This window comes from Zingiber officinale, chromosome 9B (assembly GCF_018446385.1).
Source record: "Zingiber officinale cultivar Zhangliang chromosome 9B, Zo_v1.1, whole genome shotgun sequence".
Classification (NCBI taxonomy): domain Eukaryota; kingdom Viridiplantae; phylum Streptophyta; class Magnoliopsida; order Zingiberales; family Zingiberaceae; genus Zingiber; species Zingiber officinale.
The window spans coordinates 75,170,077-75,196,065 of NC_056003.1; the positions used below are offsets into that span (position 1 = coordinate 75,170,077).

General features: G+C 38.7%; 1 long non-coding RNA gene across 1 annotated transcript; it reads right to left on the minus strand.

The window, feature by feature from the left end:
- Positions 1-6,756: 6,756 nt before the first annotated feature.
- LOC122022625 lies at positions 6,757-7,117 on the minus strand. The gene is made up of 3 exons (XR_006123045.1): positions 7,101-7,117; positions 6,948-7,008; positions 6,757-6,866 (listed from the first exon to the last, which is right to left on the minus strand). It is a non-coding gene; the product is annotated as an uncharacterized LOC122022625 (long non-coding RNA).
- Between the last annotated feature and the right edge of the window lie 18,872 nt (positions 7,118-25,989).

A 25,989-nucleotide genomic window follows, 5' to 3' on the forward strand; every position in this document is an offset into this window, starting at 1 on the left:
TGCGTTGATAGGCGGGACCAAGATTGTCCCTCCGTACCCTACCAAGATAATATGTATTGCTCTGCTTTGGCAGATTCAACAATACATGTGATTGAGGTAATGATAGGTATCACGGCACAGTTAGGCATTTAGAGTTGGTTCGATCTAGATCTAATCTAATCGAGAAGGATGCATCTTGTGCACGACTTAGATCTAATCTAACCGCAAGGGTGCATCATGTGCACGACTTAGATCTAATCTAATCGTTAAGGCACTAATTAATTAATTAATTATTAAACATGCATCAGATACATAACAATTAATTAATTAATCTATTTGTGATTTAGTCATGGCCCTACTACGATCTTCTCAAGCCAATGAGAAGATCGAATGGTCAACCTAGGGTCAACAGCTTCTCCAAGCTCCTCCCTTTGACCACCTTGTGTTGCTCGTGCCCGCCTCGGAACTCCGTCTCGTGTGGACCCTCCACCGCTCCAATTTGTACATTACAATTTGAAACTCGAGTTACATTCGAGTCTAAATCTAATTTACAACCAGAATAAGAGAAAGGCACGACGCGCAGGCCATGAAAAAAAAATACAGCACACACAATCATATGACGGCACGCAGGCCGTATTATGAATTACAACACAAATCCAATCTTATTGGGTATTTTGGGCCATGACAATAACAAATTAATATATGATTCAAAATTATATGTTTTTCATAATTTTTCTGTAATTTTAAAAATAATTTTTACAATTTTTATGAGTAAAATTTCTCGGCGGTCCCGTTTAGCGATTTCGGGCGCAATCGCGGAACGGATCCCCTTGCAGGGCCCAGGGGCAGCGCCCCTACCCGTGATCTAACCATCGCGAGGGTTCTTTTGCGATCCAACAGCGCCTAAACCCGTTGTCCCAAAATGATTTGGGTCGAGACATTGCCGTTTCGGAAAAATCTTCACGGCGGGTTCGTTTTTAGCGATTTCGGGTGCAATCGCGAAGCAAATTCCCTTGCGGGGTTAGGGGCAATGCCCCTACCCATGATCTAACCATTGTGAGTTGCTCCTTTGCGATCTAATGGCACCCGACCCCACTGTCCCAAACGGATTTGGGGCAAAACGAAGCCGTTTAAAAGAAAACTTTTCGGTAGCCGAAGCCTACAAGTGCCGAGACACTTGTGCTTCGCTTCTACGGAAAAATTACTCATAAAAACTCTAAAAACTCAGTTTTTACAGAAAATCACAGAAGGTATATTTTTCATAAAAATACAAACGAACTCGTACAAGTCTTTGCACGTGGCTCTGATACCACTGTTGGGTTCTTCGGGCCGCGAAAACCGTTTTTTCGTGTCGCGGAAACCCCGAGTCACCCAAAGCCATGGATCTCGTGCAAAGATTCGTGAACAAAATTTTCGAAAAACCTTTTCTTGTACGAGTTTGTAAAAACTTTAGATCTACACTAAAGTTAAGATCATTACTCTTGTAGCGAAGCCCTTCGCGTTCCCGCTTGTCCAAGATATCGCCGAATCTCTAGTTGTCAAAGTAGACAACCTCTATATGTATCCACACGGACACAAGTAGAAGGAAATGACCAAAACACAAGGTGTGCTAGCACCAATGGAGTGTTCGACCAAGGAATGGGAGAAGGAGAAGAGAGAGCACCCAAGGGAGAAGAAGAGTGAATGAATCAATGAGAGGAAATTCAAAAAACCCCTTAGCCATCAAGTGGCCGGCCACTCTAGGAGGTGTAACCCCCACATTAATTCCAATTAATGTGGAGACCATTAAGAGTTGTAACCCCCATGAGGTGGCACTCTAGGATGATGTGGATCAACACTATTGGTCCACATCTTGCCACCTCACTAAATGACATGGCAACAAGTGTAACCTCCTCATTTAATGTGGGCCGGCCACATTAAATGCTATGGAGGCTTGTAACCTCCATGAGGTGGCACACATTGATGATGTGGAGCAATCCTATTGGTCCACATCTTGCCAACTCACTAGTGATGTGGCAAAAAGTCAAGTCAAACATGACTTTTTCTCTTCCTCTCAAATCAAGTCAAACTTGATCAAATCTCTCTCATGGTTGATCTAATCCAACCATATGATTCAAGCCAACTTAATATAATGAATCTAATTCATTAAATTAAGTTGATTTAATGAGTCATAATCTAAATTAGACTCATTGAATACATGAATCAACTTGAGTCCAACTCAATTAACCCAATTTGGATTACTCTTAATCCAATATGATTCATCAAATGAATCTAATCCTCTTGGTTCATCATATGAACCAAATCTCCATCTAATTGTCCTTAGTGTGTGACCCTATAAGTTCTTGTAATGTTGCCAATGCCCTAAACCCATTTAGGAGCATAAGTAATGAGCGGTATCTAGCAACACATCATTACTACCCAAGTTACAAGAATGTCGAGATCCGACATCACCTTGTGACTACCAATTGTGACTCCTCACAAAATATGTCAAATGTCCTTCTATCCTTGACATCTAGATTGATCAATGTGAGGCATAGACCGTGTCATCCTCTAATCAATCTAAATCTTGAACTCCAAGTAGACTCACTCGATCAAATGAGCTCAACATCTCATGTTGACTCATTTGGGCATGGCCATGCACTTCGTGGTCTAACTCTATCAAGAATATTGATGTCGCTCCCGTCATATGGGAGGGATAGATCCCATCTACATCACTCACATCCCTCTACATAATTTATTACATACCCAGTAATCGCCTTTATAGTCCACCCTGTTACGGGTGACGTTTGACGAAACCAAAGTACATAACTCCTTATGTAGGGATCCATGGTGACTTCAGGTCAAAGGACTAATAGTCATACTAATAGCCACATAAGAAAGTATAAGACACTCATATAACGATCCATGATACTTTCTCATGGCGGGTCAATCAGTATACATTCTCTAATGCATACCCATGTGTCAGCTTGATATCTCTATATCCATGACTTGTGAGATCAAGTCATCGAGCTGACCTACATGCTAGTCTTATTGAATTAACATTGTCCCTGAATGTTAATACTCGACTAGGAATGATTTAGAGTAGTGTCCCTATATCATCTCACTATCGATTCAACCAATCGATTGATATAGGTAATAACCTTTCTACTCTAGGACGTTACTATACTTATTTTACCTGGCACTAATACAAATAAGCATAATAACCAAAAATCAAATGCCTTAATATATATACATGAATATGATATACATGAGTCCATACAATGATCAAATGATTGGCTCTAGGGCTCTGACTAACACGTTGATCGCTTTCGGTGGGCAACAACTATAAGCTCGTTAATTTGTTTACAAGATGAACTACAATGATTAAAAGAAGCGACTAAATTATACCAACGACAGTAGGAAAAACTGAAGATTCGGAGCTCCGGGTCGTCGGTGTCAATTCGCAGCACTTCTAGGTCGTCTCGTTGGCAGCACGTTGAGGAAAGGAAGCTTAGAACTTGATTGTTTAAGTTCTGCCTCGAGACCTTCTTTTATACTGTGCTGAAGGCACCTCCAAGCCTGTCTAAGGCACCTCTAGGTCGTATAGTCGCACGCGTGGATCGGCACAGAACTGGTCGCACCTTATCTGGTTTAAGGCGCCTTCAAGCCTTGGTCCAAGGCGCCTTCTGTCCCAATGAAGGCGCCTCCAGCTCTTCTTGACAGCTGGCTTCGGCTTCCACCCGAGGCACCTCCAAGCTCCATGGAGGCGCCTCGGACACTATTCATCCGAGACTTAACTTGTTCCTTTTGTACCTACAAGATATGTTAGTCCCAAAACAATACGGTACCCTGCAAGATAAAGTTGGAACTGATATAAACATAATAAATTAAGAGTTTGACAATCATCGGACTGTCCGGGTCTGACTTCAGATTTCCGACCGAAAACCCTAGGTTGACCCGACGCCTACTATTCCCTGTACGGGGAACGCATCCTCACCTACTCTCCTCAGGAGAGATTACCTAGTGTCAGTCTGATCCTCCAGACCAACTGGACTTTCTGCCTAGGGTTACCACCCCCTAAGACCTAGGGTTACCACTCCCTAGGATTTTTCTCCACCTAGGATTACCACCCCCTAGGGTTACCACTCCCTAGGACCTAAGGTTACCCCCCCCCCCCTTAGGTTTTTTCCTTCACCTAGGGTTATCACCCCCTAGGATTTTCACCTTGCCTAACCGCAGCTAGGACTTTTGCCTAAGTATCACTTAGGACTTTCCTGCAAGCTCCATGAACATATTAGATAATAAATAATCTTAATTTTGAATCCCTTTGCCATTATCAAAACTAAAGTTCGATCGTCGGATGCTTCTCGCACCAACACATGCCATGTAGGATTTCACTTAATTATTATCAACCCAAGTCTCATCACAATCTTCAACTTGTAGGATTTCTTGATGGGCCTGAGCACAGACCAATCCAGCATATTTTGTCACCTCAAGCTAGTCTTGAGACGCAATAACCTAACAAACCAAATATAATCAAGATAGTATAGATACATCAAGATAACTATACATAGAGCAAGAAATGAAGATTGACAAAATTACTTACAACTGCGATAGAAGGGATAGAATCTTCCCCAAGATGAGGATGTGTTACATCAGCACCAAATATTATAGTTGGTTAGTCACTAACAAGAGGAATGTGCCTTGACAATGCATCGACAAGAACTCTACCCCTTCCTCCAACCTATGAATCATACCATATCAAGTTGTGTCGAACAAGATCAAGTGCAAGAAAGACATCATACCATAAAAAGAACCATCATTATCAGGCAATATTACAATGAGCAAATCCAGCTCCTTTCCCTGAGGTTGGAGTATGGTCATTGCATCATAATAACGTGCTGAAAGCGCTCTTTCAACATGATCAGGCCGAGCAATTAGAGGATGAAGTACAGGATCTAGAGAAAATTCCTATAAAACATGTAGATAAAAATAATGATCTATGTGTCTCTTCTTAAAATAAGATAATTAAGAATTAAGTTGCATGTAGTAAATCATATAATGTAGTAAAAAGTTGAAGTCATACCATTCCTGATATTTGTCACATCTGAGCAAGCTCATGACAAAATCCCCTAGTCAAATTATCTTGCACATTCTTTACAAAATTGATACATGACCGGCTATTCACTCTCCCACCATTTACCATTTTATACAAAGTTTAGAACAAGATATGAAGTAATAAGATGAGCTTAGATCATCCAAATGGCAATCAATGCTCTTCAACCAGATGACTGGTTGGTCACATTTAAATATAGAATTGTTGCAGCATCTTTGGCGTTTGGTTTGCCTACTACACAAAGAGCTGGTCTAAAGTATTGCAGATCACCCTGCTGCCTCATCTACAAGGACATGCACATGTCAAGAAGTGTAAATGCATACAGTTGTCTAAAATTTTCACTGCTTGCTTTGTAACGACCCGGCCCTTTGGCCTCTTGGGCGACCCTTGCGGCGGCCCACTGGCGGCCCCTTATGTCGTCGGCCCATTTGGCGACCTCTAATGTCGTCGACCGACGACCCTTGGCCGTGTCGTTACTCACTAGGACTTTCCACCCCTAGTAGTGGATTTTTGCCTTCCCCAGGATTCGAACTCTAGACCTCCAGGTTAAGAAGTAGAGTTTATGAATACTGGTAGCCAAGTGAGCGCCCACGACCCCACTTGGCTACCAGGATTCATAAACTCTAGTACTTAAGCCTGGAGGTCTAGAGTTCGAATCCTGGGGAAGACAAAAATCCACTGTCAGGGGTGGAAAGTCCTAGTGAGTAATGGCACGGCCAAGGGTCGTCGGGTCGTTACAATAAAAGGTGCCTTTTTATTGTAACGACCCAGCCCTTCGGCCTCTTGGGCGGCCCTTGTGGCGGCCCAACTGGCGGCCCTTATGTCGTCGGCCCATTTGGTGACCTCTAATATCGTCGATCGACGACCCTTGGCCGTGTCGTTACTCACTAGGACTTTCCACCCCTGGCCAGTGGATTTTTTGCCTCCCCCAGGATTCGAACTCTAGACCTCCAGGCTTAAGTACTAGAGTTTATGAATCCTGATAGCCAAGTGGGGGCGTGAGTGCTCACTTGGCCACCAGGATTCATAAACTCTAGTACTTAAGCCTGGATGTCTGGAGTTCGAATCCTGGGGGAGGCAAAAATCCACTGGCCAGGGGTGGGAAGTTCTAGTGAGTAACGGCACGACCAAAGGTCGTTGGTCGACGACATGAGAGGTCGCCAAATGGGCCGACAACATAAGGGCCGCCAGTTGGGCCGCCACAAGGGCTGCCCAAGAGGCCAAAAAGGCCGGGTCGTTACATGCTTTAATTCAACAATCACCTTATAGAGATAGACATTAGATGAATAGTGCGACTATCCAAAAAGAAGTAAATTGAATATATCAACTTTTGATGCAGGCAGATTTACGAGAATATTTCATTTCACAGATAGGGAAGATCTGACTTACCCCCTTGTTGTCACCTACTTTGTATTAGCATTAAATTCTTTGAACTCTGCAACATGCTGATCCAAGAACAACTGGATTGTTCGCCAATACTGATCATCGCTAGAGTACCATGTATGTATCCATGTGCATGCCATTTGGAAAATCCACAAATCTACAATCTAGTTATTTTCTATAGCTTTAGAGTGCAGCATCTGCATATGCAAAGGGGGAACTAATTCATCTTGCAACCCAGATAGAAACAATGCATGGACAAAATTAGTAGGATAAATACTTAAAATGTTCTTTCATTTACAATTTAATAAATTGAGAACTTTTACTAAAATTGTTCTAGCATTCAACTCACCTTGACAATTTGTGCACATTTACTTGCTTCACCGAGACCAATCATGCTTTCTGCAGATATCTAATAATGAGAGGATTTAATCATTTAACATGATGGTACTGACGTAATTATTTTTCTTTCATCAATAATATCACAACTTACAATCTTGACATATGGGAAATCACTCTCTATACCAATTGTAGCTGCCATTGAAGTTTTGCCACTGACATAAAAGAATAAATAGCAAATTGAATCAGCAAAAAAGTCAGATTAATCAATTAGAAAACTGGATGTAAATTTACCTGCCAGTTGGACCTTCCAGAAGGTATGTAATAAGTGGGCTCTGATTGTCTTTGATTTGCTCCACAAGAAGTAGGGCTCTCTCTTGGATGCGTTTGTGCCTCTCACCACAATCGATAATCCCATTAAGCCTGAAAGCCATTTTCACATTAAAGATAATGCCACATTATGTAACATTAACAAAATTCAGAGCACAAAAATCTATAGGTCCTCCTGAACATCCCCAAGTAGAATTGCTTTCAAGGATGTGGAATCAGCTTCAACCGAGACAATGTCAAACTTGAACATACCTGCGTCATTCAAGATCATCCATTGATGCACCAAAAGTTGGTCCAACCTCATGAAGAGCATTCAAAAAATCATCCATAGTGACTTTTATGCTCTCCTCATCCAAGGGCTTGGTCAAATCATCGAAGCTTATCTGTCGATTCAAGGCATATGAGACAGCACTTCTAACAACACCTTCCAGTTCAGCCCCACTGTAATTTTTAGTTCGTGCAACTGCAGTAAGTACATAAAACATGTAAGGAAATATGCAGCTTAACAAGTGTATCATTTAACCTCCAAATGATCTGAAAATGTATGCAACCAAAATTCAAACTGGAATACCTAGATGATGAACAAAACAAGAACAAAAACTGCAATATCTGAGTATCCAAAACAAAAGAAAGCATGAAGAAAAGTTTGCCTCTAATTTAATATAAGTAACCCAATCAGAAGGCAACAACTACAAGAATAAAAGTTATTAAAAATTAAGACATCAATTAGCAACAAAATATAGCCTATGAAAGTCTCAAACTAGTTGAACAATGAGATTTTAAAAACATTGGCAGGTTCTCTTATCCATTTGTAACAGTTTCACTCCTTCAGTAAGCAAAACACTCAAACTCTTCACAAGGATGCTGACATTCTCTAACAAATATCACATTTACGGCAATAACTGAACTCCAAAAGAAGAAACAAAGAACACATAGAATATTCATCATTGTCCACCAAACAAGATTAAGTGTAAGACAACTCAACTCGAATTTGACGGTTCCCTTCCTCACAACAATGTTTTCGGTCTAGACCTCCGGATTCCACTTCTCCTTCCAGTAGAACTGGGAAGTGATCTCCGACCAGAACCAGCTGGATCCTCTATCGATTTCTATACATGTTCCGATACTGAAAATACATGATATTAGTGCTGAGAAAAAAAGGCAAAACAAGTTTATCCAAGAAACTAAACAACGTTCCATTTTAAAGTTTTCGCATTCTTTCGAATCGGGAAAAAAAGCACACAACTAGTTCTGTACAATAGAAAATATCACAATCTACAAGTTTCCACAAAAGAATAAAACTTACATAAACCTAAACAAAGCCAAAACATACTTACAAAAACAACGGAATGCTCAACAAAGGAGGAACCTTCAAGCCCACAAAACAGAATTAGCCCAAGAAAGCTCGAACCGAAGAGTTCAAGTACAAGAAGCATGCACCTGTTTGGGAGAGGAGAGAGGGCCTGGCTGGAAAATTCTTGTGAGGGGAAGACGAGGTCGTTCTCCTCTGATTCTAGGGACTCATCAAGGATGACGGTGTTAAGGTGTGAGATCCGACCAGTGCCCAAGGGGTGCAGGGACATGGATTCCACGTGCCAGAGGCGGTTGGAGAATGCGACGGCCACCTTCGGAGATGTCGCTGCCTCATTTGTCGTCATCACACACCGATCATGACACCCTTCAGATGAGGAAGAAGACCAATGAGGAGGGAAGAGGTTTTGGCGAAGAGGGACCGAGCACAAGCAAGGAGAGGAGTCGTCGCTGAGATCTAAGACACCCTAAGCCCTTCGCATCCTCTTCCAGGATGAAGAAGAGGAGACAACAAAAGAAGCACAGATTCATTCTGTCTTCCTCTTACAAGATGAAGAAGAGCTCGTTGGGGAAGTTGGGGGGATATTGGTGGCAGCGAGGTGGGATCGAGAAGAGATCAAGAAAGAAAAATGTGAAGTAGATGAAGAGATCGTAGGTTGGACGGAAATGCTTAGGGATCGAGAAGGTAAAGGGGCGGAATCAGCGGCAAAAAATTTCAGGGAAAGGGAAAGAAAAACTCGGTGGTTAAAAATGACGAAGGGAAAAAAATGGCGAGGGAAAAAATAATGGTATTCAACAACACTTAATAGACAACAATTTTTAAAAACCGTTGTCATAACCCCCAAAAAAAGCGCACATAGACAACGATTTTCAAAAACTGTTGTCGTAGCTTTTAAAAACCATTGTCGTAGCCCCAAAAAAGCATAAATAGATAACAGTTTTTAAAAATCGTTGTCGTAGGTTAAAAAAATTGCTAAAAGACAATGGTTTTTGTTAAACCCGTTGTTAAAAGGCAAAAAAACAACAATTTGATATAAAAACATTGTCGTTTGAGTGTTGTTGAATGAGGATTTTCTTGTAGTGCCCATTGCCAATATCAAAACTCAAATTTGATCATCTGGTGCTCCTTGTATCAACAATAAACTCCGCTAGTAATTTGTCTGGCATCAAACAAGGACTTTGAGATGTTCAGTTTTTTTTTTAATTTTTATTATGCAATGAAGTGATTCTTTATAAATGAACCAAAATTTTTCAATGTGCACAATATCATTTAAAAGTGATTTTCAACTAGAACATGCATTTAAAAAGAACTACTCTGATACCAATGTTTGAGTTTGAAATGCATGATCTGATTAAAATATAAATAAAGGGTAAACACTTACAATAATTTACAAGGATGAATCTTGTTTTCCATGCTCGTTGTCAAAAGATTCATGTTTGTCATCTGAAGAGTAATTACAAAAATGAAGAGCTCTTCAATGGTCACAAAATAAATCTATAAAATCTGGCAATTTAATAATAAGGGTTATTGGACAAATAACCTTAATGGAATTTTTAGCAGTTTTCTAGGAGTTAATTGGAGCTCACATGATGAGTTTAAGGGGATAAATTTATATTCTTGGTAAAAGCCCGTTTAGAATACCTAATTAAGGTAGGAGTCGATTAAGGAAAATAACTTAGGCTTTAATTAAGTTAAACCTAGGTTATAAAATTTTTCTCCTTTTATTTTCTTTCTCTCCCCTCTCGTTTTCTATTTCCCCGTGCCCTAAACCCCTCACGCGGCCGACCCCCCCCCCCTTTCCCCTTCTTCATCGCGTCGTCGCCGACATCCTTCCTCTCATCTTTCGACCTCCTCTTTGCCAGCACCCGAGCACCGCCCTTGATATCTCTTGGCATAACCTTGGATAGCTAGCAGCTAGGGTCGCTTCTCTCCATTTCCCTCGTCAGCTTCGTTGCTCGCCTTCGTGTGCTGCTACACGGAGCAAAGCCGACACCCTATAGCTGACGTCGAGGTTCTTCTTTCTGATTCCAACGCCTGCGGGTCTCACGCCTCAGTATTGGCCAACCCGTCGAGCCTCTGATCATTTCCTTGTAGGGAGACAAGGCCCCGGTGAGAATTTGTCCACGGGTGGTTGACGACATACACCAGATCCTCTATTTCGGTTAACCCCTTATCTCTAGGGTTTGTGCTGGACATCTTTCCTTGCTCCACAGTGAGACTCCCGACTGGAATCGCTATTCCAACCAGTGAGTGCTGATTTGGGGTGTTTGATTGGGAAGACAACTGCTCCACTTTGCTCCGATCATGGAATTTCGACAGCTACAGTTTCAGCCGAGGGTCATCAGAGATGTCTTCAAAGTTGGGTAAGTTGTGGAGGTAATTTTGAATATGATCTAGATTCAATTCTAATTGTGGAATGGTTAGGTGTTCTAATTCTATTTTAGATGTGATATGTTGCTTGGATGGGTATGGATATACATCATATTATGTTGGAGATTTTAGAAATTGTTGTTACTTGGATAATTAGTGATTAGCGGATTTAAAATGTTTATAATAAGATTTCATTAGTGATCAATTGGTAATGAATTAAGTGATTCATGATGTTAGGTCTAGTTATATATGAATTACTTAATATGAATTTGGATTGGAAGATGAAACAATTAGTTGATTGAGGATTATTGGATTATCATTAATTAGGGTTAATTAATGATCATTTCGTTTAGGGTTTTCCCCTATTAGTTTAGATCATGAAGTTTGGCTAATGGTTGTAGATGTGATTGTTGGAATGTATACTAAAAGCATAGCTTTTTATATAAACATTTATTTAGAAATAAGAATCACATTAGTCAAATATCTACATTTGTGATAAGTGTAGTTGTCCATTTAATTTATGTTGTAGATAACATGGTGTGAGGAGACACACAGAAGATCATGTTATCAGATCCTTATAAATTATAAATAGTAGCTCACAACCAAGATGGAATGGACAAAACCTCTATTAGTTTGGTATTAGTTTATCTAGACTATAAAATTACATTAGTACACTATGAGTGTATTGAGTATGACCATTTGAGGTAGTTTCTTTTTATACTGACTATATAAAAGAACAAAACCTCTATTATTATGGAAGTACGTACTCTTAATCATGATATAATAACAAACACGTATATTTAATATTTATTTCTTTAATTTATCAAAGGGTGTGATTTAGCTCGTTAAATCAATAAGCCCGATAAGTTGAAAATGATATTATTTATATGGTGTGTTGTTGATTATAGAATGAAACTATGTCCTAGTAATCTAGGTTGATGATGTCCCCTTGAGGAGCTCATAAGGATTGTCATGTAAACCCTTGCAGGTGGACCTAGTCCGGCATGATAATAAAGTTGAGTGGTACTACTCTTGGAGCTAGATATTAATTAAGTGAGTTATCAGTAACTCATTTAATTAGTGGACATTCTATATCTTAAACACAGGGAGATTAATGCACTCATAATAAGGAGCCCTTAATGTAATTTGGGATTGGTGTGGTAGTTTAATATCTTAGTAGTTTCGGGATTAGCTACCTCGATTCTTATTAAGAATGCGCGCAAAGTGGTACAATGCCGGGCCCAAAAGAAGTTTATTATCTATTTTGAAGTATATATATATACATATATATATAAGCTTTTGGAACAAAAGAAATAAACTTAATTTAAGTTCAGAAATCAGCAAGATAGTTCTTTTGTTTCAATTTCAGCAAGTTAACTGTCTTAGTTTTATTTCAGCAAGATAGTCATTTCTATCTCTAAAAATTCAGCAAGTTAGTTCTTTTATATTAGCATGCCATTGAGACTTTCTACTGCTATTTATGAGCATGACTAGCTTCACATGTTAGTATTTCAGTTAGTTATACTTACTTGCTGTTCTTAGTAAGCATGCAGTAGTAGTTTCAATTGTTTCCTTGCTACTAGATTATTCAGCATGTTTAGCTTTACATGTTTAGTAGTTTTACATGTTTAGTAGTTTACATGTTTAGTAGCTTTACATGTTTAGCTTTACATGTTTAGTAGTTTTACATGTTTAGTAGTTTACATGTTTAGTAGCTTTACATGTTTAGTAGTTTTACATGTTAGTAGCTTTACATGTTTAGTATGCTTCTTTTATAGTTTCATTCTTATGAGCATGATTAACTATACATGTTTAGTATTTCAGTTAGCATGATTCCTTTGCTATGTATGAGCATGAGTAGCTTTACATGTTAGCATTCAGTTTTAGCATGTTTTTATTTATATACATGCATATCGAGTTTTTGTGAGTAGATAGCGCTCACTAAGCTTTATGCTTATAGATACTACCTTCCTCCTACTGCAGATAAAGGAAAGGAAAAGATTTAGCAAGGAAGGCGACAAGGTGGTGGTGATGAAGGTGTGTGATGACTGGACTATGGAGAGATCCAGAATGAGCTGGCAAATTGCCAAGACTTTTCTGTTTAGTTATTTTAGTTCTCTTTTAATGCTATGATGAAGTTGAGATTGTAATTGAGTCTATTCCGCACTTGTAGCTTGGTATGTCTTATCGTTGGAGTTCTATTTGTTTACTATTGCTAGAATAGTTTCCTTTTAGTTATTGTGACATTATTACTGCGTGGTTGTGAAGTATTTATACCAGCCGCATGTGGCTGATGGTTTATTATTTGTTTGTATTGCTGATTTGGTCACCGGTACAGGGGAGATTCTGCCGAAATTTTTCGGTAGGGATTTCTCGTAGTTAAGTAGCGTACCGGTTAAGTAGAGTTAGTAGTTAAGTAACGGTCACTCTTAGAAAGTAGTAGTAGTAGTAAGAAGGGTGATCGTTACACACTATAAGTAATATTATTTCCCAACTTATCAGGCCTATTGATTTATCGAGCTAAATCTCACCCTTTGATAAGTTAAAGAAATAAATACTAAATATATGTGTTTGTTATTATATTAGGATTAAGAGCACACACTTCCATAATAACTAAGGTCTAGTTCTTTTATAAAGTCAGTATAAAAAGAACTTACCTAAAATGGTCCTACTCAATACACTTAGAGTGTACTAGTGTAATTTATTAGTCAAGATAAACTAATATTTAATTTACACTATGACTATTCCAATGGTTTGTTCCTTTTTATCTTAGTCATGAGCAATTATTTATAATTTATAAAGAACTGATAACATGATCTTCTGTGTGTGACACCACACACCATGTTATCTATAATATAAATTAATTGAACAACTACACTTAACAAATAAAATGTAGACATTTGACCAATGTGAATATTTTATTTCAAAAATAAATGTTTACAAAAGCTAGGCTTTTAGTATACACTCTAACAATCTCCCACTTATACTAAAAGACTAAGCTGCCATATCTGCTGCCATACATCTGATTCTCATCCCCTCCACATGCCGATCAAAATCTTTCACCGGAAGGGCCTTAGTGAAAGGATCTGCCAGGTTATCTGCTGATGCAATCTTGGCGATGACAACTTCTCCTTGCTTGACAATGTCTCGTATCAGGTGGTACTTGCGCTCTCTATGTTTACTCGCCTTATGGGCTCGTGGTTCCTTCGAGTTTGTAATTGCACCGCTATTATCACAATAAATTGTGATGATTTTGGGCAAACCAGGAATCACATCTAAGTCCATTAGGAAGTTCCTGAGCCATACAGCTTCTTTGGCTGCCTCAGAGGCTGCTACATACTCAGCTTCCATGGTTGAGTCTAAAACGCATTTCTACTTGACACTCCTCCATGCAATGGCTCCACCTCCTAAAGTAAACACATAACCTGATGTAGACTTACTATTGTTCCTATCTGATTGGAAATCTGAATCCGTGTAACCCACCGGGAGCAAATCGTCTGCTTGGTAAACTAGCATATAATCTCTAGTCCTTCTCAGGTACTTTAATATATGCTTTACAGCAGTCCAATGTCCTTGTCCAGGGTTACTCTAATATCTGCTAACCATGCCCATGGTAAAACAGATATCTGGTCTCGTACACAGCATTGCATACATTATGCTTCCCACAGCCGAAGCATAAGGAACTGTCTTCATGTCCTCTATCTCCTTTGATGTCTTTGGAGACATCTCTTTGGATAAAACTACTCCATGCCTAAAAGGTAAGAAACCTTTCTTAGAGTTCTGCATGCTAAAACGAGCAAGGATTATATCTATATATGAAGCTTGAGATAGGCACAATATCCTTTTCTTGCGATCCCTTATGACTTTGATCCCAAGAATGTTGGCACATTATCCTAAGTCCTTCATATAAAATTATTTGGATAACCATACCCTTATGTCCGATAACACTTTGACATTGTTGCTAATTAACAAAATATCATCTACGTATAGTGCAAGAAATACCACCACATTTCCGTTACACTTCTTGTATACACAAGACTCATCCGGACACTGAATAAATCCATATGACTGGATTACTTCGTTAAACCAGATGTTCCAAGATCTTGAAGCTTGCTTCAGTCCATAAATGGACTGATTCAGCTTGTACACTAGATGTTCTTTGCCTTTTTCAATGAATCCCTCTGGTTGGTTCATATGGATGTTTTCTTCAAGACTTCCGTTAAGGAAAGCTGTCTTGACATCCATTTGTCAAATCTCATAATCTATAAGAGCGGCAATGGATAAGAGTATCCGGATAGACTTACACATAGCTACCGGTGAAAAGGTCTTCTTATAATTGATTCCCTCTTTCTGAGTATACCCTTTCGCAACAAGCCTTGCTTTGAAGGTTTCTACCTTTCCATCTGTCCCTCTTTTCCTTTTGTAGATCCACTTGCATCCAACGGCTTTTACACCATCTGGTGGTTCTACAAGCTCTCAGACCTTATTAGAATTCATAGACTCTATTTCAGAATTCATTGCCTTTTATCAAGATACTGCATCTATATCTTGGAGTGCTTCGTCATATGTCCGGGGATCAGGTTCATTTTTACCCTGAATCAAGTCCGAAGACTCTCCCAAAAACATGAATCTCTCTGGTTGCCTCACAACCCTTCCACTACGATGAGGCACTGTCTGCAGTTGTGTATCATGTGTGACACATGTTGCAGTCTCTTGTGGTACTTCATCTTGTACTGTTGGTACTGAAATAGATGTGTCCTCTCTTATTTCTTCTAGAACAATTTTACTTTTGGACTTGTAGTCCATTATATAGTCTTCTTCTAAAAACTGGGCATTGGTGCTAACAATGACCTTCTGGTCTTTAGGACTACAAAATAAACCACCTTTCATTCCTCTAGGATAACCCACAAACACGCGAACTTCTGTACAATATTCTAACTTATCAGCATCTACTTTCAGCACATATGCTGGACTACCCTAAATTCGAATATGTCTTAGACTGGGCTTTCGCCCATTCCACAATTCGGTGGGAGTAGAGGGTACTGATTTAGAAGGTACTAAGTTCAGAATGTTCGTTGTTGTTTCCAGAGCGTATCCCCAAAACGAATTTGGTAATTCTGAATAACTCATCATTGATCTAACCATCTCCATAAGAGTCATATTCCTTCGTTCTGCCAAATCATTCTGTTGGGGTGTACCAGGTACGGACAACTAGTATTGAATCCCGGCCTCTGATAAGTAATTCCTAAACTCTCCTAAGAGGTATTCGCCACCACGATCAGACCATAGTGTCTTGATACTTTTACCGAGACGTTTTTCCACATCAGCCTTATACTCTTTGAACTTATCAAAGCATTCAAATTTGCGGCGCATCAAGTAAATGTATCCGTATCTCGAATAATCATCTATAAAAGAGACAAAATATTCGAAATCACCTCTTGCCTGGATAGACATAAGACCACACAAATCAGAATGAACCAATTCTAACACATCTTTGGCTCTATACCCCTTGGCCTTAAAAGGTCTCTTGGTCATTTTACCTTCCAAGCAAGATTCACAAGTTCAAAAATTTTCCAACACTAATGAACCCAAGAGTCCATCTGCTATAAGCCTTTGAATCCTACTTAAGTTAATATGACCAAGCCTTAGATTTCAAAGATATGTTTGGTTCATCTCCGAAGGTTCCTTTCTCTTATTGGAATTAGAAGATGTGTTATTAATTTTCATTTGTTGCTTTATGGAAGAAATTGGATTTAAAGTATATAAATTACCAACTAATGCACCAGAACAGATAATAACCCTATTTCTCTTTATAACCACATTGTCATTAAAAGAAACAAAATATCCATCCAAATACAATTTAGAAACTGAAATTAAATTCTTTCTAAAACTGGGTACATAAAGACAATTTCTTAAAACCAAACTTCTATTCCTATCGAAAGATAAGTAGATGTCTCCCACTGCAACAGCCGCCACCTTAGTAGCATTGCCCATGTAGACGGTTATCTCTCCTTCAAACAGTCGTCGGGTTTCCTGGAACCTCTGCAAAGAGTTGTAGACATGATCAGTGGCTCCTGTATCTACACACCAGGTGCTAGTTGATAACACCGCTAAACATGTTTCAACTACTAGAGCATGAGATATACCTTTTTTGTTCTCTTTCCTACGAGGGCAGTTCGCCTTCCAATGTCCTGACTGCTTGCAAATGAAGCACTTGCCCTTCGGCTTCTTCATTCCAACTTTTGGTCCTGTTCCTAGAGGTTTATTCACCTTCTTTGCTGAAACAACCTATTTCTTCTTCTTCTTGCCTTTCGACTTAGAAGTAGAACCATTTTCAACATAGTGAATCTGAGAACTGTGACGAAATATACCTTCTGCTGCCTGTAGTTCTGTCAGAAGTTTCGCCAACGTATACTCCCTTTTGTTCATGTTATAGTTCAGGCGGAACTGCTCAAAACTTCTAGGTAGCGTTTGGAGAATAATATCGACCTGGGTTTCCCCATCGATTTCACCTCCAAGGACTTGTATTTCGTTCAGATAAGCCATCATTTTGAGGATATGATCCCTTAAGGGTGTCCCCTCTGACATGGTGGTTGTCATTAACTTTCTCATTGCCTCTTGCCTAGCAGTCCGACTCTGGTTCCCAAAGAGTTCTTTGAGATTGTTCATTATATCATAAGCCGTTGGTAAGTCATGATGCTGATGTTGCAATACATTTGACATTGAAGTCAAAATGTAACACCGCGCCATCTCATCTACCTTTACCCATTTCTTATGATACTCAATCTCCTCTAGGGTAGAATCATTGTTAGGTGTTTTTGGGCACACCACTGACAGTATAAACTTATAGCTTTCAGCAGTTATGGAAATATCCAGATTTCTTTTCCAATCTATATAATTTGGACCAGTAAGTCTGTTCTCTTTCAGAATAATGTACAGTGGGTTGAAAGTCATCCTAAGAATCACAAAATAAACTTTGGTCAGGACTCTAAATTTAGAATAATATTGATTCCTCAAACAATACTATTTTAACCAACACCTCAAATCACCGTGAATTTTGCATGCCACGATAGTGTGGACGTATACAAAATCAAGCATTTGTAAGAGGAGGTTTTACCCATTAATTTTATTCTTGTCATCCTAACTTTTGACAAATAAAATCAATAGTTGATTTTCCTTTGGTCACACAAATAATAGCAGTGACTCCGATGGGGAGGATACTATTAGACGTGCCTAAGTGTATACCATTACTTGACGCTTAGTACATTAATAAGATTGTGCCTCTTCCGATTATTGAAGATCACACGCTCTTGATTAATTTCCTATAGTCATCCAAAATGGAAGTTTGATCTAGTGATCCGCAAACAAACTCATCCGATATGGAGGAAGGCGCTCAGAGCCAACGCGCAAGTTTGTTTGCATCACTTACAAACCAGTAATGGAGACCGTGGAATTTATTTAAAATCCCTCTCCCACTTAGTTATTTAAGGTGAGGAATTTTAACCTATGCTAGCATACATCACATGCGCACACACACATCACAGTAAATAAAAAAGAATAAATATGGAAATTAATTTTCCAACTATTATGGTATTTTCCATCACTGTCCTCAGTGTGTTCCAACCCTACCTGTTGCCATCTTTAGCCACGCCATCGGGTCCAGTCGTCGCATCTATCTTGCTTCTTATTTCATTGCGCCTCTGGTCCTCCAATAGTACCACGCCTCGCAAGGATACGATCCGCGACAAATATAGAATTTTACATATACCGATCCTATATTCCGTAAAAGAATGTTCATGTATTCTAGATCGAAAAAAAAAAAATTCTAAAACTAATACAGCTCCTGCTGTATTTGATACATACAATCATGCACACACAATATAATGCCCTTGACATGTCCAAGGGTCCAATCACACATAATATTTATATGTCATAATAGTTGGAGCCTGCAACCACAAAGTTAGCACATCCTACTATTATTTTGCCTAAGTTATGTATGACATGTGCATAATCTATTTGAAAACCAAAACACACAGAGGCAAACCCTAGCTCTGATACCAATTGTTGGATGGTCCTAGGAAGATCATACCGGTTCCTCTGTACAAAAATTTTGTACAAGTGTTGAACCTTTCCTAAACAACCTATTGTGTTTTTTAGAAGTTAAATTAGGAATCACAAACGGAACTTAACATTATTGATTCCAAATTTAACTTATTTGTTCTTAATGGTTTAGACTTGGATTGCAAGCGGAACTTAACACTATTGATCCAAATCCACCTACGTTATAAATTCAATTAAATATTAATTTCCAAAATTAGCTTCCAGGATTGCATGGCGAGGCACTAGTCCTTCTTGGGTATGGGATCATCCACCACCGCCTAGACAAATCCTTTTAAGGAAAGCTAATATTTAATTTCCTTATATAACTCTAGGTTTAACCAAAAAGAACAATCGAATCACAAATTCAAAAAATAAAAGAAAACACAAACTCGAATTACAATTCGAAAAACTAGAATATAATGCCTCTTGTATTTGGAATTCTTACAAAGAAAAATAACTAGCATGATGCGGAAGAAAATTACTAGTTATACCTTTTCTTTGTATGCTAATAACCTCGAGATCTTCTGTCGTATTCCTCGCCTTGCCTTGGACGTCGTGTGGGTGACGATCCTCCAAGATGAATACCACCCAAAGAGCTTCTCCTCCTTCTCTAAGTTTCGACCACCACCACCACCAAGGAGCAAAAGAGAGCAAAGGGAAAAGAGAGGGAGAGAGGGTCGGCCACAATGAGGAACTCCACCAAGAGAATAAGAATTGATGTGTCATGAGGCCTCTCCTCCCCATCTTATATATTACTTGCCCAAGGCAAATAAGGAAAGACTTTTTACAAAAATTAAAATCTTCCTCTTGTTTTTCCTTTTCCCCTTTTATTTTTCCTTTTCTTTCCTCTTGATTGAATCAATCACCAAATCATTGATTGGATAATTTGATTTGATTGGCCGACCCCTTGCTTAGACACAAAGCAAGGGTGGCCGGCCACATCATCAAGGAGAAAAATAATTTTTATAAAATTTTATAAAAGAAGACATCCTCTTATAAAATTTTACAAGCTCTCTTTCCTATTGTGGATGTTAAAAAGGAATGTTTTAAAAAATTAAAACCAAGTTTTAAAATTTAAAACTTCTCTTCTAAAATTTCCTTTTTTAACATGGTTATAAAAATAGAAAATTTACAATTTTAAAACTTCTCTTCCTTTTTCCTTAAAACCATGAGGATAGTTAAAAAAGGAAAGTTTTAAAACTTTTAAATTTTCTTTTAAACCATGTGGCCTAATTCAAATAAGGAAAGTTTTATATTTGAAAAAATCTCTTTTAAAACTTGTAGTTTTCTACAAAGAGAAGAAGAGAAGATTTTAAAAATTCAACACTATTTGAATTTATTATGGTCGGCCCCTACTTGCTTGGGCACCAAGCATAGGGACGGCCCTCTAGAGGAGATGGTGGCCGGCCCTTGGCTTGGTCACCAAGCCTTGGGTCGGCCCCTTTCTTGGACACCAAGATGAGCTTTTATTTGGATGGACTTGAGGCATTAATGAGGCTACGACAGGGACCTAGAGGAGAAATTGGTTTTGGCCTTCTGATGAGCTTGAGTATCCCGTGTTCGCCCTGAACACACAACTCAAGTTCATCAATAATAACTCATTCCACTAGAGAATTATTATTGCACAACCGCACCAATCCCAAAGTATATTATGAGCTCCTTCTTATCATGAGTGTGTTATTCTCCCTATGTTTAAAATATTGAATGTCCATTAATTTAATTGAGTTACTGACAACTCACTATAATTAATGTCTTAGTCCAAGAGTAGTACCACTCAACCTCATTGTCATGTCGGACTAAGTCCACCTGCAGGGTTTAACATGACAATCTTTATGAGCTTCTCTTGGGGACATTCTCAACCTAGATTACTAGGACACAGTTTCCTTCTATAATCAACAACACACACTATAAGTAATATCATTTCCCAACTTATCGGGCCTATTGATTTATCGAGCTAAATCTCACCCTTTGATAAGTTAAAGAAATAAATACTAAATATATGTGTTTGTTATTATATTAGGATTGAGAGCACACACTTCCATAATAACTAAGGTCTAGTTCTTTTATCAAGTCAGTATAAAAACAACTTACATAAAATAGTCATACTCAATACACTTAGAGTGTACTAGTGTAATTTATTAGTCAAGATAAACTAATACCTAATTTACACTACGACTATTCCAATGGTTTACTCCTTTCCATCTTAGTCATGAGCAACTGTTTATAATTTTTAAAGAATTGATAATATGATCTTCTGTGTGTGACACCACACACCATGTTATCTACGATATAATTTAATTGAACAACTACACTTAACAAATAAAATGTAGACATTTGACCAATGTGAATCTTTTATTTCAAAAATAAATGTTTACAAAAACTAAGTTTTTAGTATATACTCTAACAGTTAGCTGCATATCCTTTACGTGACCAGGCACCACGTGAAGGAAGATGCAGAAGACTACTTATGGGAGTAGAGCATTCCTTGTTGATGATTCTGAGATGCTCTAGAGAGATAGTATTTCTCTACCTCGTTCTGTATAGCTTGTCAGGAGTTCTTGAACCTAAAAAGGAGGAATCATAGTATAATGGTTTATAAGGCGATGGCTAGCTGACTCGCCTAATGTTCTTTCGTGAGAGATCTTGACTCATGGACCGATTGGATATGATTAGATATCCTCGATGGTATTTAGGGATTTATGACCTACAGTGATACCAAGGTGGTGTTAGATGATTAACACCTAGGAAGTTCCACCGTCATTGAGTGGAAATATCATATGATGATTTACAAGAAGTAGAGCGTCAATTGACAATTATGTCAATTAGCTATTTGTTGATAGTGCTTCTCTACCCTTGTTTGCATTTCACTAGGGGTTACTGAACCTCAGGTGGGGCAATCATAGTATGATGTGTTACAAGACAATGGTTAGTCGACTCAACTATCATTGTCCCTATAAGTAGCTCAAGACTTTAACCACACGATCATTTACTAAAGCTCTTGAAGTCTATATGTTAAATCAGGATGTTCTATATTTAATCGACATTTGTCGGAAGACATTTACAGGTATGATTATTAGATTTGTGGTGGTATTCTTTGATGAGTAGACTTTCAGTAGGAGGTTGAGTGACCCTTTGGGTTATGGGTTGTCATTCCTTTACTGTGGATATTAAGTATTTGAAGGATGAAATTTGGCATACCTTTTGGACATTTTTGGATAAGATTAGTAGAGTGTTTATACTCATATCTGATTGACCATATCTTTATTATTTGGGAAGTTGTTGGTTATCGATCAAGAAGTCAAGGGATTCCTTGGACTTCAGTAGTCATACACCATTAGTAGGATGATGATATATTTCTACATCATGATGAGAATTGGTCACTAGGAAAATTCCAGGTTTGATTGATGTTGAGGATGGTTTGAGATTGATGGATATTACTAGATTAGGTGAGGTGATATGTTATTTTCTGATGATCTATTAGTAGATATATGACTTGATGATCTATTGTTTGGTATTTGATGTTGATAGCAACATGAGGAGTAGCACTTGTGTGATATTTATGGATTTGGTGATTTGTAGTTGGTGAACCGATCATAGGCTTGTTGTTGGGGATCTTACGGTTGAGAATGTCTGTTATATGGATATTAAGAGTCCTTGATATTGCCATTTAGGCTTAGCTCTAGATATTTCCATGGACTCGATGAATTTGGTATTCTTAGGATATTTGGATCAGTTGATATTATCTTCAGTGACAATATTATGATATATTCCCAATCCAAGGTGGATCGTGTACACAATCTTCGGATAGTTCTAGAGATGTTTCGACGGGAACATCTATATGTGAAGTTTAGTAGTACGTATTGTGATTGTCTTCTGTGAGATTTTTGGGACACATGGTCACCAGTAGGGGTATATCATAGATAGAGGTTGTTACCAGTTGAGAGTAGTTGTAGTCTATACAGGAGACTCGCAGTTTCCTTGTTCTAGCTAGATATTACCGGAGATTGGTTGACGGTTTCTCCAGCATTATGTAGTTGACCAGACTGTCTGGGAAGAGTGGAATTTATTTGGATAAATGCTTATGAGATCAGTTTCAAGAGTTGAAATGAAAAGCTGATAACTGCAACTATTTTAGTTATACTTTCTAGTGTAGATGGATTGGTACTCTACACAGATGTGTCATATCTAGGAGTCAGTGTAGTTCCGATGTAGCATGAGCAGAGTAGTCTCGTGCTAGTAGTTAGAATTTTCGTGTAATGAGAATTAGATTGTTTATTTTCATGGGAGATTATGTATGTTCTTGAGTCACTTCTTATCCAGGAGGAGTTACTATAGGAAACACATCGATCTGGATTTGTGATACATCCGGATGACATCCGATGTATGGAGACTTGAAGTGTTCCTATTGGTGGAATGACATGAAGAAGGATATCGCGGATTTTGCAGCTTGATGTCTAGTTTGTTCAGTAAATGAAGGTTGAACATCGGAGGCTAGCAGGATTATTTCAGTAGATTCAAATACTAGAATAAGAATGGGAGCATGATATAATAGACTTTGTTGTGGGATTACCTAGGATATCGAAAGGATATGATACGATTTGGGTAATCGTTGGTTTGTTGATTATCTTTGTTCACTTTCTACCGATCCATAGGGCGGACTCTTTGGATCGCTTAGCAGGGTTATACTGTAGAGAGATTACCAGACTTTATAATATATCTCGAAGTATTGTATCGGATTAAGATCCATAATTCACCTCCCATTTTTAGCAGATTTTACAGCATACCATGAGTATAGAGTTCTGTTTTAGTACCTCTTTACACCCTCAAACAGATGGATAGTCTGAGCGCATAATATGGACGTTAGAGGTTTTGCTGACAGTAGGCGTTATGGATTTTGAGATGGTTGATTTACTCACGGTTGGCTAGATAGAAGTGTGGGAGTAGCGGATGTAGGGTGAGCTCATAACCCACAAAAGCATCCTTTACAGTTAAGGATTTGATCATGATACTATGATGGACTAGTATAGGAGTATGGTGCTTGGTTGTTACCTTTGGATGAGGATCACTTAGTTGAACAATAAATTTGGGGACCAAATTTTTATTAGTGGCTGAGAATGTAAAATTCGGCAATTTAATAATAAGGGTTATTAGACGAATAACCTTAACGAAATTTTTAATAATTTTCTAGGAGTTAATTGGAGCTCACATGATGAGTTTAAGGGGATAAATTTATAGGCTTGGTAAAAGCCCGTTTGAATACCCAATTAAGGTAGGAGTCGATTAAGGAAAATAACTTAGGCTTTAATTAAGTTAAACCTAGGTTATAAAATTTTTCTCCTTTTATTTTATTTTTCTCCCCTCTCGTTTTCTATTTCCCTGTGCCCCAAACCCCTCACGCAGTCGACCCCCCCTTTCCCCTTCTTCATCGCGTCACCGCCGACGCTCTTCCTCTCGTCTTCCGACCTCCTCTTCACCGGCACCCTCCGAGCACCTCTCCTTGGCGTAGCCATTGGATAGCGCCTTATTCCTCTCTTCCTCTCTCTGCGTCGCTCCGCCGCCACTGTCAGCACAGAGCAGCGCCGACGCCCTACAGTTGATGCCAAGGTTCTTCTTTCCAATTCTAACTTCTACGGGTCTCACGCCTCAGCGCTGCCCAACCCGTCGAGCCTCTGATCATTTCCTTGTAGGGAGACGAGGCCCCGGTGAGAATTTGGCCGCGGGTGGTTGACGACAAACACCAGATCCTCTATTCTGGTTAACCCCTTATCTCTAGGGTTTGTGCTGGACATCTTTCCCTACTCCGTAGTGAGACTCACGACTAGAATCGTTGTTCTGACCAGTGAATGCTGATTTGGGGTGTTCGATTGGGAAGACAGCAGCTCCACTTTGCTTCGATCATGGAATTCCGGCAGCAACAGTTTCAGCCGAGGGTCATCAGAGATGTCTTCGAAGTTGGGTAAGTTGTAGAGGTAATTACGAATACGAACTAGATTCAATTCTAATTATGGAATGGTTAGGTGTTCTAATTCTATTTTAGATGTGATATGTTGCTTGGATGGGTATGGATATACATCATATTATGTTGGAGATTTTAAAAATTGTTGTTACTTGGATAATTAGTGATTAGTGGATTTAAAATTATTTATAATAAGATTTCATTAGTGATCAATTGGTAATAAATTAAGTGATTCATGATGTTAGGTCTAGTTATATATGAATTACTTAATATGAATTTGGATTGGAAGATGAAACAATCAGTTGATTGAGGATTATTGGATTATCATTAATTATGGTTAATTAATGATCGTTTCGTTTATGGGTTTTCCCTATTACTTTAGGTCTTGAAGTTTGGCTAATGGTTGTAGATGTTATTAGCTAAACTATAAAATATGTGATTTGAAGGGCATTGGTTCGAGATAAGCGTCTCGACGTGGGATTGTTTGGCACGATCGACGTATAAAGGCGGGTACTTCTTGTTTTATCTCTTTAGTACATTGATCTTAGTGCATGAGATATATTTTCGGATAGTTCCTGTATTTATCTTGACTCCACTCGTATTTTTCCTGTGCTTGATACTTATCCACTCAGTCTTTGAGAAACTCGTTTCTATATCTATACAGTCTCGCGTTGTTTTCTATGAAATTTAGCAGATATCAGATATCAGATACCAGATACTAGATAGTAGATATTGGATATATGGATACTGGATACCATGTTTACTTGCTTGAATGTTGTTATTTATACACCTTACTAAGTATGCTGGCTTCATGTAGCATACCTGTTTTCTGTTTATATATATAAGATGACAGTTGCATTTTACACATCATGTCATTGCATGCATGCCAGCGACCATGTCTCCCTTGTGGTTGAGAGGGTCGTTGGCCAGGGCCGCATGCTCGACCACTCATGGGTAATGGTAGCGGGAGTGTGCTGCTTGTCCTGTCATTCACTCACTCGGTCATTCATGGGTAGTGGCGGCTGGTGTAACGCCCGCCCCTCTACTACTACTAAAGAAGGGATGGGGTTACTTACTTAAAACATACATACATGTATATGCATATGAAATGATGGCAGTGGAAGTGGG